The sequence below is a fragment of the Sus scrofa genome, chromosome 2 (genome assembly GCF_054392235.1).
Source record: "Sus scrofa isolate SSC_HxYL_T2T_F1_AM1 chromosome 2, Sscrofa_HxYL_maternal_Yorkshire_Landrace_v2.0, whole genome shotgun sequence".
Lineage (NCBI taxonomy): Eukaryota > Metazoa > Chordata > Mammalia > Artiodactyla > Suidae > Sus > Sus scrofa.
Window position 1 is genome coordinate 137,275,024 of NC_139384.1, and position 17,705 is coordinate 137,292,728.

At 40.3% G+C, this 17,705-nt stretch overlaps 1 long non-coding RNA gene across 1 annotated transcript; it reads left to right on the plus strand.

The window, feature by feature from the left end:
* Positions 1-5,965: 5,965 nt before the first annotated feature.
* On the plus strand, positions 5,966-17,424 carry LOC110259778 (uncharacterized). The gene is made up of 2 exons (XR_002342117.2): positions 5,966-6,227; positions 15,610-17,424. It is a non-coding gene; the product is annotated as an uncharacterized LOC110259778 (long non-coding RNA).
* Positions 17,425-17,705: the final 281 nt, after the last annotated feature.

Genomic DNA, 17,705 nt, shown 5'->3' on the forward strand with positions numbered 1-17,705 from the left:
ATGCATGTAAGCCAAACATGTCGCTATTCCTACATGATAGAACATATTTGGTTTTAATAAGTGACCACATTAAAAAAGAATTGTGAGTCAGATTGATGAAGATATAGGGGTGCATGGGAAAACTGCAAGCTTCCAGCAACATCGGGGGGAATCTGGAGTAACTCACGCACATGATGAATGAATCCTTTCTCACGTGTGAGGAGTCTTATTGTACGTAGCTGGCATGTTCTCTTTCAGACTTGGCTGATGTCTCTGAGGTTGGGAAATGACAAAGGCATCATTTTCCTTTTTCTTTAGGAAAAAAAGAGGGAATGAGAGCTTACTTTGGGTGGAAAAGTCTATCCATGATTGTATGCGTTCATTTGAGATCACCAAGGGCGGAGGAAAGTGTAGGCTATAACTAAATAGGAATTTGATGCAAAGCAAACACGTCCTCTCCAGAGAAGAGGACCCTTGTGAAGGGCCATCATTTTCCCTGATAGCTCTGGCAGTGTGGAGTGGAAGAACAGGCAGGCGCCTCTTGAATGTGTGACCCCAAATCAATGGGAAGGTAAAGGGGGTGGCCTGGGAAGGAGGAGGCTCAAGAGAGAGAAGCATCCAGTACCTGGTTGGCATGGCAATTTCTAAGCCGCGTCTCCTCCAGAAACTCTCTGAGTTGGAAACAACCATTTCAGTTCACTCTCTGTTATAGGTAGTGTGCTTTCCAGATGAGGCCGGGGGCTGGGTTCTGTCACCACGGAGGTGTCTTTGTCCCCCAAGGCTATGAGGCTGACACTGGCTTCTCTCCCTGTCAGTGCCGCTGCCAAACACCTGGAAGACAACATGACCTCAGAGGCTTCTTTGTTGACTCCCGGGATGGGAGAAAACCATTACATGTGCTCAGCAGTGGGTGAGAGTGCCTTGTTTTTGGTCCTCTGACTGTGACCTAGAAAGGCAGGGGTGGCCAGATGATTTTGAATTTCCGAACGACCCCCAGAGTCTTCCTTCATCTGTCACTGCTCCATTTGGGGTGGTGGCTATTCTTCCACTTGTCATTGTCATGCTTCCAGAGCAGAGTGTCTCTAGCTGAAACAGAGGAAGGGGAGGTAGCACAGGAAGAAGAGGAGCAAGGGTGACTCCTAGCCCCATCCAGACCATATGCATTCCATTCCTACTTCTACCCTCTAGACTCAAGGATTTTTGAAGTGATTGAAATATTCCTGAGGTGGGAAAGAATTATTTGACAGCCTGACCCACAAATCCATCATTTCTCTCAACTAGGACCCATGCAAAGTCTGCAAGGCCTGCCCCACCCCAGTCCTTGCCCCATCAAAATTTCACCTGACTTCAAGACATAGAATTCAGATGCCCTCTTCTTGAAGCTGTCTCGGATCCCAGCAAGCCAGAAGGATCAGTGTTCTCTTCCTGTGCTCCCTGGTACGTCCTAATTGTGCATTAGGATGTATGTAGTGGGAGCAGTATTTGACCTGCCGGCCTCCTGGCTGTGCCTGATGCCACTGGGTCAGCAGCAGGCTGGCCAGAAGAGACAGGGTGGCATTCACTGGTGAACCCACGTGGGGCTCGGTGGGTCTTGTGGAAGGGATTTGACCAGGCTTGTGGAGGTTCCGGACCTGGGGCTGATTTAGCACAGGCGGAGATTTGCAGTGAATTCTCCTAATAAAGGACCTTTTAAGTGAGCTGTGGCTTAGCTGCCTCTAAATGATAGCCTCGAGCCTGGGGAGCCGATCAGAGTGAACTGCTGGCTGGGAGAAAAGCCGGGCCCTGTGATGTGAGTTGATGCTTTAGTGCTGCACCTCGCCAGTGCGCCTCCAGGCTCTGAAAAAGTTCCTCTTTGATATTGTAAGCTCCCAGAGGGTGTGGAGTGAGACTGCTCTACTTATTTGTGGAGCTGGTGCCCCATGCCTTGGGCTGTTTAATAAATACACATCACTCTCACACGAATGTGGGGGGCTCTCTCTGTGCCCCCAGGAGCTGAGGGCTGGCGGGGCCACCTGATTCAGTGCTCAGATTGCTTGTCGTTAGCGCTTTTTGCTGAGTTGTGGGGGAGCAGTGTGACCCTGCCCAGCTGTTGTGGCCAGTCACAGGGAAATAGACTTTGTGCTTCTCTCCCTCAAAGCCGCTTAAGATCTCATGTAAAGCTTAGTCCCAGCATTTGCAGAAGATGAGGCTAGAGCTGAAGAAACACATGGAGGCAGGAAGGATTTTAATAAAAACTTCAAAAGCACACGTGATCGTTCACTGTGAGTCTTCAAGGCTTCCATGTTTGCTGCCTCATTATGATGTAAGGAAAGAAGCTCTTTGTACGAATTTGGTTCTTTCACCAAAAAAAAAAAAAAAAAAAAAAAAAAAAGTTATCATAGGTGTTTTTAGGTGTCTGCTTAAGGTATCTCCATAACCATCTTATAAGTTATGTTCTTAGAATACGACTCACAGGAATAAAATGCATGTTTGCTTCTTATGCTCAAAAAGGCCATAGTGTCCTAGCCACCTGACCCTTTGGGAAGAGAAGAAACAGGATTTCTCCCTGTTGGCTCATTATGGATGAGTCCCCCTCAAAAGGAAAGCAAATGCAGGGTTTTCTGTCTCTTTCTCTATTCCTACATTAGTTCAACCTTGTTCAAGGTCCTTTATATTTTACATGTGAATTTATCGTTCACATTCCCTGGAAAGATTTGTTAATTGGGCTGTTAGGGCCACAAGAAGTTTCTAAACCATCCACCCCATTTCCTGGTCAGAACATGCTATTTTTCTTCCACCAGTGTTCTTGTGACCCCTGTCTTCTGCTGCTAAAACTCCCCGCTGAGGTCTGAAATTCTGTCCTGTGCTGAGCTGAGCACTTGTATCCATAAGCCCATTTTATCTTCACAGAAGCCTCTCCAACAGGTGTCATGGACGATCTCTGTGGCCATCCAGCATCTGAACTTCCCTTCTCTTAGAGGGATTCCCAGTCTGGGGTCTGGGTGGAGTCAGAGCCTCCTTCCTCCCTTTACAGAAGCTAAAAACGTATTTTCCCAGCCTCCCGTGCAGCTGGGATGTGGACCTGCCACTTAGGCTCCATCAGTCAGATGAACCTGTTCTGAACTAATAACACAGAGAGGTGGAGACTGCCTGCAACATGACCTGGTCAGAAAAGCCACAGCCACGTTCCAAGAGCAGAAGATTCTAGCATCAGCAGCCAGCAAGTGCTGCTATCTCAGTGGTATCTCCAGGGGACCAGTTTGAGGCATGACTTTGGACCTGGCTCCTGCTTTGCAGCCTGAGGAGTCTCCAACTCTGTAATATACCCTCAAACGATCCCTTTCTGCTTACATTAGCCAGGGTGCTGCCTGTGGCTAAAAACTGAGAATCTTGGCTAAGACACAGGTTCTCTCATTAACCCTGCTTAGGCAAACTAGTCCTGAGGCTAGAGATGCTGAGGATCTTGCCTAAGGTATACTAGATAATAAGAGGTAAACCTTAGACTCTAACATGTGTGCTTGGCTTCATAGCCCATGCCCGTCAACGTCCACCTCGGAGTATGCTGGATTTCACTGCACAACTCCTCACACCTCACAGTATTGCAGGAGGGCACAGGGCGCAGAACAGGTGCCCTCAGTGCTCTGCCCTTAGGTTTTAGGGCAAATGAACACCTGTTTTCTAGGCCCTTAATCTCCTTGGTCTCTTTCAGTTCCTATTAATAGTATCACCGTTTCACTGCAGAGGAAACTAAAACTAAGCAACTGAGGTTGTTTCTTGCCCAAGGCCACACATTCAGTTCCAGGTGATTCCAAGCTGGAGCACTTGTCTGCTCACAAATCTAGATCCACACTTATCTACAAATTATGGCCCTTTTACCTATCTGGTTAATCTCACCTCATAACATGGGAAATAAGGCTGTAATCGTTGAAGAGTTTTCATTAGAGACAGTTTCTTTCACCTCTATTTAATATTCTTTTTCCTTTCCTTTTTAGGGCCGCCCCTGCAACATATGAAAGTTCCCAGGCTTGGGGTCAAATCGGAGCTGGCCTATACCACAGCCACAGCAATGCTGGATCCGAGCCGCCATCTGTGACCTACACCACAGCTTGTGGCAATGCCGGATCCTTAACCCACAGAGTGAGGCCAGGGATCGAACCCACACCCTCACAGACACAATGTTGGATTCTTAACTGGCTCAGTCACAACAGGAACTCCCAGATTTAATATTCTTGATTCATAATTCAAGCCATTTAGTAAGACCGTCACATTTTCTAAGTGGAAAAATTTTCCACTATCTAACAAAAATTCATTTTCTGTGTTGTGGTGTGAGACAAGGTTCCAATTATATGTGCTTTCCCCAGGTGAAAAGCCAGTCGTCCATCACCATTGAATGAATAGCCCATTCTTTTCCCAGTAACTTGAAGTGCCACTTCTGTCATATACCAAATTCCTGTATAAGTCACACCCTTGCCTCTGGATAGTTAAAGCTACACGTTTTTATCCCCAAAATTAAAAAAAAATTTTTTTAATTGCAGCTTTTATGTATTTTTTGGCTGTGCCTGCAGCATGCAAAAATTCCCAGGTCAGGGACTGAATCACAGCCGTGACCCAGGCCACTGCAGTGACAATGCGGGATCTTTAAATCTCTTAACCACAGGAGAACGCCTGTCCCCAAAATGGGATATCTACATTTGTGTTATTGTTCAGTTCTAAATATTTCCTAATTTCCATTTGATTTTTGACTATTATGTAGAGGGTTTTAAATTTTCCACATGTCTGGATTTATAATTTGTTTAAATTTGTTACTGAAGTTTTCAAACATCAGAATTTGTTATTATGTGCACTGGCCTTTGTAATTGCTAAGTGTACTACACTGTGGTATGAGAGCGTGGTCTGTATGACAAGGTACTGCTCTGTCCATTCCATCGTCATTAATGACGTGTGGCTGATGAGCCCTTGAACGGGGCTTAGTGTTGGGTCAATTTTTTATAAATATTCAGGGAGGGCTTGAAAGGAATGCAGACTGTATTGGTGGTTGAGAGCTCTCTACATGTTCATTAGATCAAACCTGTTGATTAAATTGTTCATCTAGCCTATAGCTGTACTAGTTTTTTGCCTATCTGATCCTAGACAGGTAGGTTAAAACTCTCTTACTAGGTGTGCATTGATTAATTGTGCCTTGTAATTCTGTCCATTTTTGTTTCAGATGTTTTGAGGCCATGTTGTTAGGTGCCTGTTTTTGATTCTGAGGGTTGTTGTATATTTTGGGTGATTTTTTTCCCTCTACCTTTCTATATGTTTATGTTCTTTTAGAGGTTATTCAGAATGTCAATTAACATGTGTCCTCTGAAGTGAGTCAACATTTCTTGTTTCTTCTCACACTTCAGGAGAACCTAGGTTGCTGTAATTCATGTCTCCACCAGGCCCCCACCATCCTCAATCTGACTTGTATGCTACCTTATTTCTCAAACTTTTAGAATTAGAATTTCTCAAACTTTTAGAATTAGAATTGTTTTTAATATAGTTAATGCATATATACATATGCATTTTAAAAAAATCTTACCTCTTGCTTCTGGGAAGGTAGCTATGCTCACCCCTCGACCACCAACGCAGTACACCTCTTGCTTCTGAATTATTCCTTCTGTATTCAGTTTTCTTACTGAAGAAAAGTCCTGAGGGGTTCTCTCAGCAAGAGTCTGTGTTAAACCCTCGATTCTTGTCGGAGATATCATTATTTTACCTTCATTCTTTGAATGGCTTTCATAACTGGATACAGAGTTTTAGGATGATTATTTTTCAAAAGCGAAGGTGAAACAATGACTTTGGTAGACAGAATAATGACCCCCGGAGATGTCTGAATCCACATCCTAATCCCTGGAACCTGTGGATGTTACCTTCTGTGGCACAAGGGACTTTGCAGGTGTAATGATGATACTGAGATGAGGAGAGTCTCCTGGGTATCCAGGTGGGTCCACTGTAATCACAAGGGTCCTTATAAAAGACAGGCAGGTACGTCTGAGTCAGAGCCAGGGAAGGAAATACAAAGATGTGGGCCGAGATGTGTCTGTGTGAGTGAGAGAATGGAAGGGAGGAAGGGGAGAAGAGGAGGGAGAGAGAGATTAAATTGCTGCACTGCTGCTGGCTTTGATTACAGAGACAGGACCAAGAGCCAAGGCATGCTGGCAGCCCAGAAGCTGAAAAAGGCAAGCAAGTGGATTCCACCCCAGAGCCTCCAGTAGCAACAAGCCTGACACCTTGACTTTAACCCAGTGAGTTTAGACTTTTGATCTCCAAAACTGTAAGATTAGAAATTTATATTCTTTTAAGATATTAAGTTTATGGTAATTTTCTTTCTTTTTTTTATTACTCAAATGAATTTATCACATCTGTAGTTGTATAATGATCATAACAATCTGATTTCACATATGGTAATTTTCTATAGCTGCAACAAGAAACAAATATAACTGCGGCAGACTGTATAATGGTTAAAAACAAAAGTGGGTAGATTGTGTGCAATATAATGAGATGACAGAGGCTATAATTTGAGTTAATTATCACAAGGTTGTTTTAACTGAAAGATATTATTCCATCACGTTCCGACCTTTTCTTTTTGCTTTCTGTGTTTTTTTTTAGTCTGTTCTGTTTGCAGCTTTACCCCCCAAGCATCTACAACAGTGTCTGGCATGAAGTAGGGGTTTCATAAATATTGGAGGAATGTGTTGAATACTGGAATGAATGGATACCCACTCTAATTGTTGTTCCTTGGTGGGTTATCTCTCTTTTCATTCTGATGATTTTTATTTATTTATTTATTTATTTATTTATTTATTTATTTTGTCTTTTTTGCTATTTCTTGGGCCGTTCCCGGGGCATATGGAGGTTCCCATGCTAGGGGTCGAATCGGAGCTGTAGCCTCCGGCCTACGCCAGAGCCATAGCAACGCAGGATCCGAGCCGCGTCTGCAACCTACACCATAGCTCACGACAACGCCGGATCGTTAACCCACTGAGCAAGGGCAGGGACCGAACCCGCAACCTCATGGTTCCTAGTCGGATTCGTTAACCACTGTGCCACAACGGGAACTCCTGATGATTTTTAAAGCTGTCTTTGTACCTCTGGTGTTTTTCTGGATCTAGGTGTGACTAGGTACAGAGTGATTTTTATTTATACTGATGGACCAATTTGCTTCCTAACAATGGGATTCATGTCTTGCTTCAAATTGAGAAAACGCCAGATTTTCAACCTATCAGCTATGGAAGAATGAGATACTTGTGATTTAAAATAATCTTGAAAATAATAGCATTGTTTTATTTTACTAGGAAAAGTGTTCTTTTTCTAACTTAATAAGAACGTAGTTTATGTCAAGATCCCTGGAGCCTCTGACATAGTATACAAGCTCCTATGATGTAGTATACAACGCAAAGTGAACAAACACAGTTCTTACAACAAAGTAATCTAACACATGTAGATCTCTAAATCAAGCAGTGTCTCAAGCAGTGCTTGGAAATACTAAAAGAAACTCTGAATATCACAGGGATGTTCTTTTCTTTATAATCAGTGTGAGAAAACTCAGTTTTATAACCTACGTCTTTATCTAAATTAAGACTAATGGCTAACCTACTACTCCATGTCCTTAAAGTTCTCTTAGGGTTGACGTCTCATTCCGATGTTCTTCACGAACTGCTAATGAAACATGCTCGTTTTGAACTATAACTGTAATAAATGTTTTATTAAAATTATTTGGGGCTCAAGGTAATTTAGTTCCACACTCTGATTCTTTCTTTTTTCCAATTCTAGAACTTGTATGTATGCTGGATTTTGCTTTCTCTTCTCCACGCTTCTTAAGCTCTCTTTCATCTGTTCCACCTTTCTTTTTCTGATCTCTTTGTGTTACTAAGTAATTCTCCCACACCTGTCTCCTAATTCACTAATGGTTTCTTTAGCTGTGGCTGATCTGCTTTTGATGCACCCACTCATTTTGAATTTCAGTGCCTACATTTTTATCTTCAGAAGTTTTATTTGGTTTTGTTCAAAATCTTTTAATTCAAATATATCCTATTATTTCACTATGGTTTCTATTCCTTCTCTCATTCATTTAACCATTTTAGAGTATACTTAGAGATTTTTTTTAACATTATCAAGCTCTAATTATCCTATTAGTTATGTCCGCTGACTCTCATTTATTGTGAATTGTTTTCTCATTGCGTCATAATTTTTTAGTAGGAACTCATTATTAGTGGGGATTTTTAAGGGAGCCCATTGTACTCAACACTTGCAAGTGTCCTAGGCTTCAAGTTTCTCTCTCCTAGTGGAGGATATTTAAGTTTTCTAGTTCCTTTTTGTTTTTTTTTTTTTTTGGTTAGGAAGACCTTTTTTTTTATTTCCTAAATAGTGGGCAGTCCTTCTAAGAGTCCTAGCTTTGTAAAAGCTTCTCTATAATTTTCCTTTAACTTAAACTGGCCAATGTATGGGCTTTAAAAACTCATCCTAACAGTTAGTGTGTGTGGCCAGATAAAATATTTTTTCAGGTCCTCAAGGTATCGATCAAGAACAATGGGCTAGTACCTGTCTGACATGAAAGGAAATTTCCAAACAAAGTAAGAGATAGAAGTAGTTGGCATCTATTCAACATTCCTGCTAAGTCTAGGTTTTTCCCTCTGATGATTGGGATTATTGATGAGGTCTATAACAATGAATAAATAATATATTTCATAGCTGAACTTTCTATTTGAATCTAAGACTACATAGGAAAGAATTCATTTATCTTGTGACTGTACTGAGACCATGACCCAACAGCATGGAGCCTGTGACTACGGTCACATCTCAGCACATGCAAAGATCTAATGTTAAACTAGAATCTTCTTCTAAGGCTGCAAAGAACCACTGCACTCAAAATTCCAAAGCTGGGTTGTTCCCCTCCTCCATTTTCTTGGTTGTGGGCAAGTAGAACTTGAGGGTTCTTTTAAATTCTCTTGCTATTTTTTCCACCTCATACGTATTCACTAAAGTTCTGAGTGGCTTACACAAGCTAAGTTTTTCTTCTTTTTTTTGGTCTTTTATTAAAGAACTCTGACTTTTGGATTCACCATTTATATTATCATTTTTTTTTTCTTTTTTCCTTCCTTGCTTTCTTTCTTTTGCCTCCCTCCCTCCTTGCCTTCTTTCCTTCCTTCTTCCCTTTATTTGTTCCTGCTCCACGGAAGTCCTGAATTGAATGTCTGGGTCTAACTGAACTACTGGTAGCAAGTTAGGAAAGAAGAAATCATTGGGAAATTCCTCTCAACAGCCTTTCAACATGCCTAGTTTATATAGATTTAGTTTTGTACAATGAGCTATTTCTCACTGAATGTTATTTTTCCATGTATTTCAACATTATTTATTCTCAGAAAATGAAAGAAAAAAAGATTACTCAATTGAGCAGTGTCCCTATGACTCCTGCTTTTTATTTCAAGGGGCAACAACTTAATAAAATAGTAATGCCAGAAAATAAGTCCATTAGTTTTCACTTTTCCTAGCTACATTTAAGTACCCTTACTCTAATTATAACAGAAAGGTCATTCCTAAGGAATTACTAACCTTCAAATGATATGAGATAATTATTCCCAAGAGAATCAAACAGATTCGTAAGACAAATACTGTTGAAATTTCAGACATCAATCTCTTTTTAACCATAGCCTGGGAACAAGGGAACTATGAAATATAATTTTACCCCAAGGTCCAGCAAATGACTGCATGAAAATGATTTCTTGCCTGCCAAAAAAAAAGAAGAGGAAAAAAAAAACCCCAAAAAACAAAAAACCCAATCCTTTATTTGAGTATATAGCCTTATACTTGCACAGGGTGTTGTTTTGTTTAAAAAAAAAAAAAATGCCTGAAGGAAAAAAAATCATTTTCTTCCAAAGGAAGCATTTTAGAAATAAATTTAGTATATATTTAGAATTGTATGTGGCTTGTTGACTGTCTCCCAAGTTTTTACTAAAACACACATAAAGATACTGGAAGAGGTGAAATGTATCCCATTGCCACCAAGTAGAACTCATGGTGATCACGCAGAGCAAATCTGAATGGAATTTCCTTTAGATTCAAGACCAATTATCCTAGATTTGAAGATGAATAGTCTACCTCCCTGAACAGTGCTTGTGGAAAGAGGAAAAAAAATATCTCCCTTGGTACCAGCTCCCGAATCTTGGAAGCAACCCATTTATAGGAGAGTTTCCCAAATTGGTGCGTCTAGGAGCTTAATTCCTAAGGGCTTTTTCCTCCTGGAAAAGGGCCTGTGGTCACAAGTTTAGGCACGTCTGCAAAATAGATCTCTTTTTGGAAATTCAGAAAGGGCATCAGCGATATTAAAGTTTGTGAGCCTTCCTGCAGAATAAAAAACTTAAAAATATTGTTTAACTTAGAATTTCTGAAATGCACTTAACCATACAACCCGCTGTTTGTCCCCCGTATAATAACAACCTGTTAACACCCTGCACCACCTCTATTTCAATACGTATTCTTTAGGAATTGTACCCAAGTACATAGCTATATAGATTTGGTTTTTACATACCAGAATATTATTTCTCATTCCTTTTTTCTTCTTTTATATTGAGATGAAATTCTTTGAAAATAACTAAGTATCAGGTCTGGGGGAGATTGTGATAAAAAGCCTAGAAAATAGAGTACAATAAGACAAAAATAAAGCAGCATGTAATAAAAAGGAAGAGCAGTAAATTATACAAGGATTGTAAAGGGTCATGAATTTAAATATTCAACAAATACAATTTACATGCAAATAATAAGAATATTTTATTGATACAAGTTCTTCTACACTCATATGGAAAAGTGGACAAGAAAGAATAGCTAGAAAAATTCCAAAAAAAGAAGTGTACTAAGAGAAATTAGCTTGACCATTTTTGGCTTCTTTGTGTGAAAACATGTAAAACAAGGTAGCTTTGGCACGTAGACTACGCTCAGTGTAAGAAAATAGAAGATCCAGCAGTTCCCAGGCTGAAATACACAAAGCCAATCAGTATGTGGCAATGGTAGCCTCTCACATTAGTAAGAAGAAATAACACTAACCCCTTATACGGTGTTGACTATGTGCCAGAGAGGGTCCAAGCACTTTTCATGTATGAATTACCTCGTCCTTACAACCACTCTCTGAAGAAAGGAATATTATTAGCTTCAATTTATAGATGAGGAACTTGAGCCTAGCACGTGAGCAGAGTTTGCATTGAAACCCAGGCTACAGATCCTGTACTTTAAACTTTTACGCTCCTCAAACTGCTCTATAAAAATGTCCATCAAATACTTATCGCTACGTAAAAATCGTAAGATACAGCCTTAAAGATAAATATACATACATATATAAATGATGACTGCAAATTATATGTATGTTTTTACATAATTGTATGTTCTATTTAGACACATATAAATCTAACGAAATTGAATATAAATAGCTAATGAAAGAAAGCTCATGAACACCATTTCTAGATCCTGGTTCTGAAAACCCTGCCAAATACATATATATATGTATTTACATATGACAAATAGCTAAAAGCAAATCACCAACTGGTTAGCAGTTTGAGAATTAAAGGCGAGCATAATTTTTTACTTTATAATTTGATATGGTTTCCTAATTTCCTATAATTACGTTGCTACAATTGGGGAAAAAATAGAAATATTTTTAAAGAGAAACAAGGTTTGGACAGAAAATCTTATACACTATAAGATAAATAATAATCTGGGGGAGTTCCCATCATGGCTCAGTGGTTAACGAACCCTACTAGTATCTAGGAGGACGTGGGTTCTCTCCCTGGCCTCTCTCAGTAGGTTAAGGCTCTGTTGTTAGCATGAGCTGTGGTGTAGGTTGCAGACATGGCTTGGATCCTGTGTTGCTGTGGCTGTGGTGTAGGCCAGCAGCTGCAGCTCCTATACAACCCCTAGCCTGAGAACTTCCATTTGCCATAGCTGTGGCCATGAAAAAAAAACCCAAAACCCCAATAATCTGGTATTGATACAAATACACTTAGTTTATAGATTTGACTGCCAAATTGATACTAGTTTTTAGGAAAATGTGAAACTTCAAAAAAATGTCTTCATTGGGCATCTCAAGCTATCTTCGGGCCCTTATCTCCTCTCCACTATCATTAGTGGCACTTTAGGAAAAGGGTTTGAGAAGCACTGAGGTAAGGCTAGAAATAGTGTAGTCAGATATCAAAGGTGGTAAAAATTATTGTTATGATTCCATCACTCTTTCTGGCTAATGATATCAAATTCTTAAAAAATCTAATGAAAAAATGCTCATGAACACCATTCCCAAATCCTGGTTCAGAAAACCCTGCCAAACAAATGCACCTGAAAGTTTATGGTGAGTTCTGTAATTCTTGGTATCATTTAGTCCCGACTCTAAAAGAATTACAACATAAGTAAATGGCTTGGGAGTTCCCTTTTAGACTCAGCGGTAACAAACTTGACTAGTATTCATGAGGATGTGGATTTGATCTTTGTCTTTGCTCAATAGGTCAGGAATCCGGCTTTGCCATGAGCTGCGGTATAGGTTCCAGACATGGCTCAGATTCCTGCATTGCTTTGGCTGTGGTGTAGGGCAGCAGCTGTAGCTTTGCTTCGCTTCTATTCTATTCGTTTCGTTTCTGCTGCGCCACAACAGGAACTCCTAAAAAGAGTTTTAAGAATGGACAGTTATGGCAATTCCCATTGTGACTCAGTGGAAACAAATCCAACTAGTAACCAGGAGGTCATGAGTTCCATCTCTGGCCTTGCCCAGTGGGTTAAGGATCCAGCATTGCTGTGAGCTGTGGTGTAGATCACAGATGCAGCTTGGATCCCATGTGGCTACGGCTGTGGTATAGGCTAGTGGCTATAGCTCCAATTCGACCCCTAGCCTAGGAACCTCCACATGCCACGGGTGCTGCCCTAAAAAGAAAAAAAAAAAAAGAATTGCCTGATAAGGAGCACTTTGTGTATGTGAGACATCGCTCTTGGCAGATTATTTATATTAAGTCCTTTAATCTATTCACAACTCAACAAGATTTTATCCCCATTTAAACTGCAGAGGAGAGGTTGAGGAACATGCCGAAGGCCAGAGAACTGGTAGGTAGAAATGGGCTTTCAGGGCCATCAGGCTGCTTGAGGCCTCTTCCAGTTTACCTTGAAGCTGTACTACCTTCCTATGGAGCTGGAATTTGAATCAGATTCCACTAAAGGAAATCCTTTTTCTCATCTGTCACTTCTGTGCCATCACGTGTCTATTATAGTTTGGGATAAATAAATTAGGTGAATGCAAATAAATATTAGAAATATATAATACATTATATGTATAGCTTACAGGTTTGGATGAATAAATTAGACTGATGGATATTAAACACTAAGCAGAATACCTTTCACATAGTAAACACTGAAAAATGTTGGGCCTTGTTTCTGGAGCGTTAGTCATAGGAGTTAGATGAACTCTTCGGGAAATTTGTCAACTTAAGGTGAACGCTGAAAGCTGAAATCCTGATTTTTAAATGAGTAGTAATAACAAGCCCCCTTCTTCCCATGATGGGTTTCTTGAGGCATAAACAATATAATTTGAAGGCAATTTGAAAAGTGGAATCTTATATGCAAAAATGTTAGTTATATCTTATATACAATCAAAATGTTCATACTGTGACTTCAGCCCAATTCTTCTTGCTCACTCTTCAGTAAGAACCAAAGAGTTGATGCTCTGCCTGCTGTTGGGGACCCTGCCCTCCATTCCTACCCAGTTGCTGGTGAGCCGAAGGGAATGAACAAGGCTGACCTTTGCTTGAGGAGGATCTGTCCCAAATCAAGATTGATTCTCTTCTCTTGCTTGTCCGTGCTTTGTCTATTTCTGCACAAGAGAGAAATTTCAGGAGATCAAAAGACACTCTAGAGAGACTAGACAAAGCATGTTAACAGCTTTATTCCCTATTAATGAGACATCCCCCAAATACTTAGTTCTTACCCACATTGCTCTGGCAGAAAGTGGTATATTTCCCCAGGACCTGATTCCATGTTTGGGTGGGATACAGATGAATGATGCTTACAGGTGAATCTGTGCACCAGCATCTGTTGGAGGGGGAGAGAGCCCTGACTACTTTTCATAACCACTCTGGAGCCCTTAGAGGACCGAAGTTGTGGTTTTAGGGTGAAATCAATCCAGTACCTCCCAGGACTCAATCCCATTCGACCTTAGGGCAAGTCCTCCCACAGGAGATATTATTAGACCTTAAACTAAAGCACACTCTCTCTACACATAGACAGGGAAACAAACATCTCTCCAAGCAGGCCAGGGAGAATTCTCAAAACAGCCTGTGCTTTCAATGCTGTTCGTTTTTCCGGCAGTGTAAACCTGCAGATGTCACACGTGGAGAAGCGATGTGCTTCTGCCATCTCTCACTCGGGAACAATTGCAGCAACCTACTGTTCTCTATTTCAATAAGGAAAACGGTGTTGCATGTCTGGCACCAAGGGAACCTCAGGCCCCCTGGGAGGATTTTCCCGAAAATCCCCTATATCAGCCTTCCTTTTAAAATAACATTGCTCTGTGGGAATTGTAGGTTCAGTCCCATGTCAGTAAATGGTCCCCTAATAGCCCTCCGTGGCAAAGTTATGACTTATCCCCAAAGAAAAATGCTGCCTTGTGAGCATGTTTTATCGAGGCTAAGAGTCAAGTCATAAAACATCAGCCCTCACATCTGAGTGCCTGTTCGCTAAAACCCTATTTATTTGTACATAAATATTTGTCTTTTCTTTGCAGGGATGTATTTGCTTGCGTCCTCAAGTAGACCATATGCGTAAATTAAAAATGTCCAAAGTGTTATAATGGGAATGTAGATTAGGAGCTGATTATTTTGGCTGCGAGTTCTTCAAATATATGAAACAGCTCCTTGCTTTATCTAAAGAGTACATACAAATACTTTTCTTGTATTGAAGTTCTCATATTGAAAAGCCATGTCATGTTATAAGTATTAACTTAAAAGTTGACAGACCACACGGCTCTTTACTGTAAAAGAAAAAAAAAATTTTTTTGCGTATATGTTGGTTTTTTTCCTTATAAAGGAGGCGGTTAGTTTCTGTTCATTTCCTATCACAGAAACCTTATGACAAGCTAAAACTACCATGTAAACATGTACATTCAGCACTTTAAAATAGTGCATGCTCAAATGATCAAAAGTCCGTAAGAAGTCCTATATGTCCATTTCAATATCTATTTGCTACCTCTTCTGGCCTCTCGAGTCTCTGGGGTTTTTTCCTAATGCGTGTTATAAAATTGTCTTCTTTTTAAATTACTCATGCTTGCTTCCTGACTTCCATTAATAGAGCATATGTATTTCCCAAGTAGGAATATAGCTTCTCATTGCTTTCAGTGAAAATGTGAAGTTACTTTTTGAAGTGAGCACAAAGGAGGAATGAGTATTTTCACTTATTTCACTTTTTTCTCCAAAGTGTTTGTAGGGTGAAGCTATTTTTCTCAGAAACTCCTAGTATTGCTAAGGCACCACGGTAGATTATGAAAATGATATGCATAAAAAGTAGACAGAAATAATCTATGCAGTGCTTTCATAGGAATGATATAAGCAGTCTTGTCAAGAGCATGTTTGAATATATGTATTCATTCATTATGCTCCTTTCTGTCAGGTGTTGATAACAGGCTCATTACACTTAAGTGTGAGCTTAAACTTGGAATGTCGCATTTGAAAAGAAGGTGCTGAAAGCAATTTTAAAACGTCTTTGTGTCTCTGCTAAAACTAATTAAATGAAACGGAAGAAAAGAAGCGCTGTCACCTTTGTGTCAAACCAGCTTACTGTGCGCTCTGACACAAAATGGAAACCGGAAAGGAAGTGGGGCTTGGCCGTTGAGAGTGAAATAAATTTGGTGTTGGTTCATTCTGCACTCTTCGCAAGGATGCTGACAGAAATTTCACGTGCGATTCTAATGACTAAATGTGAGCTGCGATTAGCTCTCTATGGGAAAGCCATGGGAAATCCACTTACCCCAAAAGATCAGGAAATTAAAAGTAAATTTCAGAAGAGCTGCATTTGATATTTTTTTGGCTTGAAAAATGAAGTGAGAGCTTTATTATAAGAAATTATATTCCCGGTTCTGTTTACCTCCGACTGCTTTGGAAAAATGAAAAATGATATTGTACTGACTGAAAAAGAGGAGCCTCTCACCATTAGAACCTAGAAAGAGAAGTCATCTGAAAATGAATGGGAAAGGCGAAACTCTAGGAATTGACACAGATGGGTTGAGGGGGCAGAACTGTTTTTTTTTTTTTTTTTTTTGTATCGTGGCTTTTATGGTGCTTGCATACTCTGCTTTTGTCCAAAGTCACTGGCCTGGACATCCAAAAGAGTAAGGTTCTGTGCATTTAAATTAGCCAAAAATTCAGTGTATACACACACACACACACACACACACACACAGAAAAAAAAAATCATAACCAAAAGTAGTTGGAAGTTAATTTTAAGTTGCAAAATTTCCTTACTCTGTCTTTTTAAATCTCTTGACATGGTTTCAGATTCGAGGCAAGCGAAGGCAAGAAAGAGAGTCAGAGGGAAACTACTTTGTGCCCTGAGGGTTGTTTATCCTGAGTTCACCACAGAGCTTTTTTTTCGAATTATTTTGAAAAAAGTTAAAATGCTATTTCAACAGTAGGGGAAACAAATATATCCAACACCGCAGTCACCACCCAGGGTTAACAAATGTTAACATTTTGTTGTTTCTGCTGCAGATTTTTTTTCTACATAGATAAAGTAGAACTTCCTAAATAAAGGTGAAGTCTGCCTTATTTTCCTCTCCAGGCATGCTCTACGACTTCCAAAAATGATTTTGAGAAAGAATAGACCAAAAAATGTGGGGGAACATTGTGAATGCTCTCTTGAGGGCGTGGAAGGATTTCGTCACATTCACCGCATAATCACTGAGTGCACATGGCCACAGTTGGTGCTTTGGGGAAGACAAGATTAATACACACATGGTAACATACAAAAGACACATAAACACATGGCGACTAGCTGGGTACACAGAGCTAACTGTGGTTCTGGGCACACTTAGTTTAATGACGAGGGTGGAAAGGATTAGTGAACCTGGGTGTCCACGACCAAGATGCAGTTTTTCCAGCTTTCTCATCCACTGCCCCCAAGAACTCTTGGGGTAAAGTCAGTCCGGATTAGAGGGAAAAAAAGCAAGACACAATAGGTCTGCGCTTAGCAGAATTACTAAAGTTTTTTGCTTTAAGGAGGATCAAACCAAAGAGACCACAAGAGAAAACAAATTTGGTGCTAATGCTGAATCTGCCACGTTAATTTAAAAGAAAATAACTGTAGATGGCTTTTCAAATTGCAAAAACTGCCTGAGCTGTCCAAATGTCCCCACTCCCTTTCTCCTGCATGCCTGTCTCTGACAAGAAAATTGCTAGTCTTAATCCGAAATAAAGCAATTACCACATAGAGATGTGTCATATTTATAGTCTGCCCTTGGTTACAGGAATAACTTGCTTGCAGCATGGAGAAAGTCACCCCAAATTGCTTTCTGAAATGTTCTGTGAAATCCTCAGAGCCCCAGAATAGCGTATTAGCTTAACTTGTTTAATATGACTCTATTTGTGTAAGCATTGGGTGACGGGACTACATGTGACTGATGTCATCTCGCCATCAGCTACAGGAACGGCTAGATTCTTCCAGGGCCATCAAGAACACAAACTGTCCCTTCAGGTTCAGACTCTTGTAAG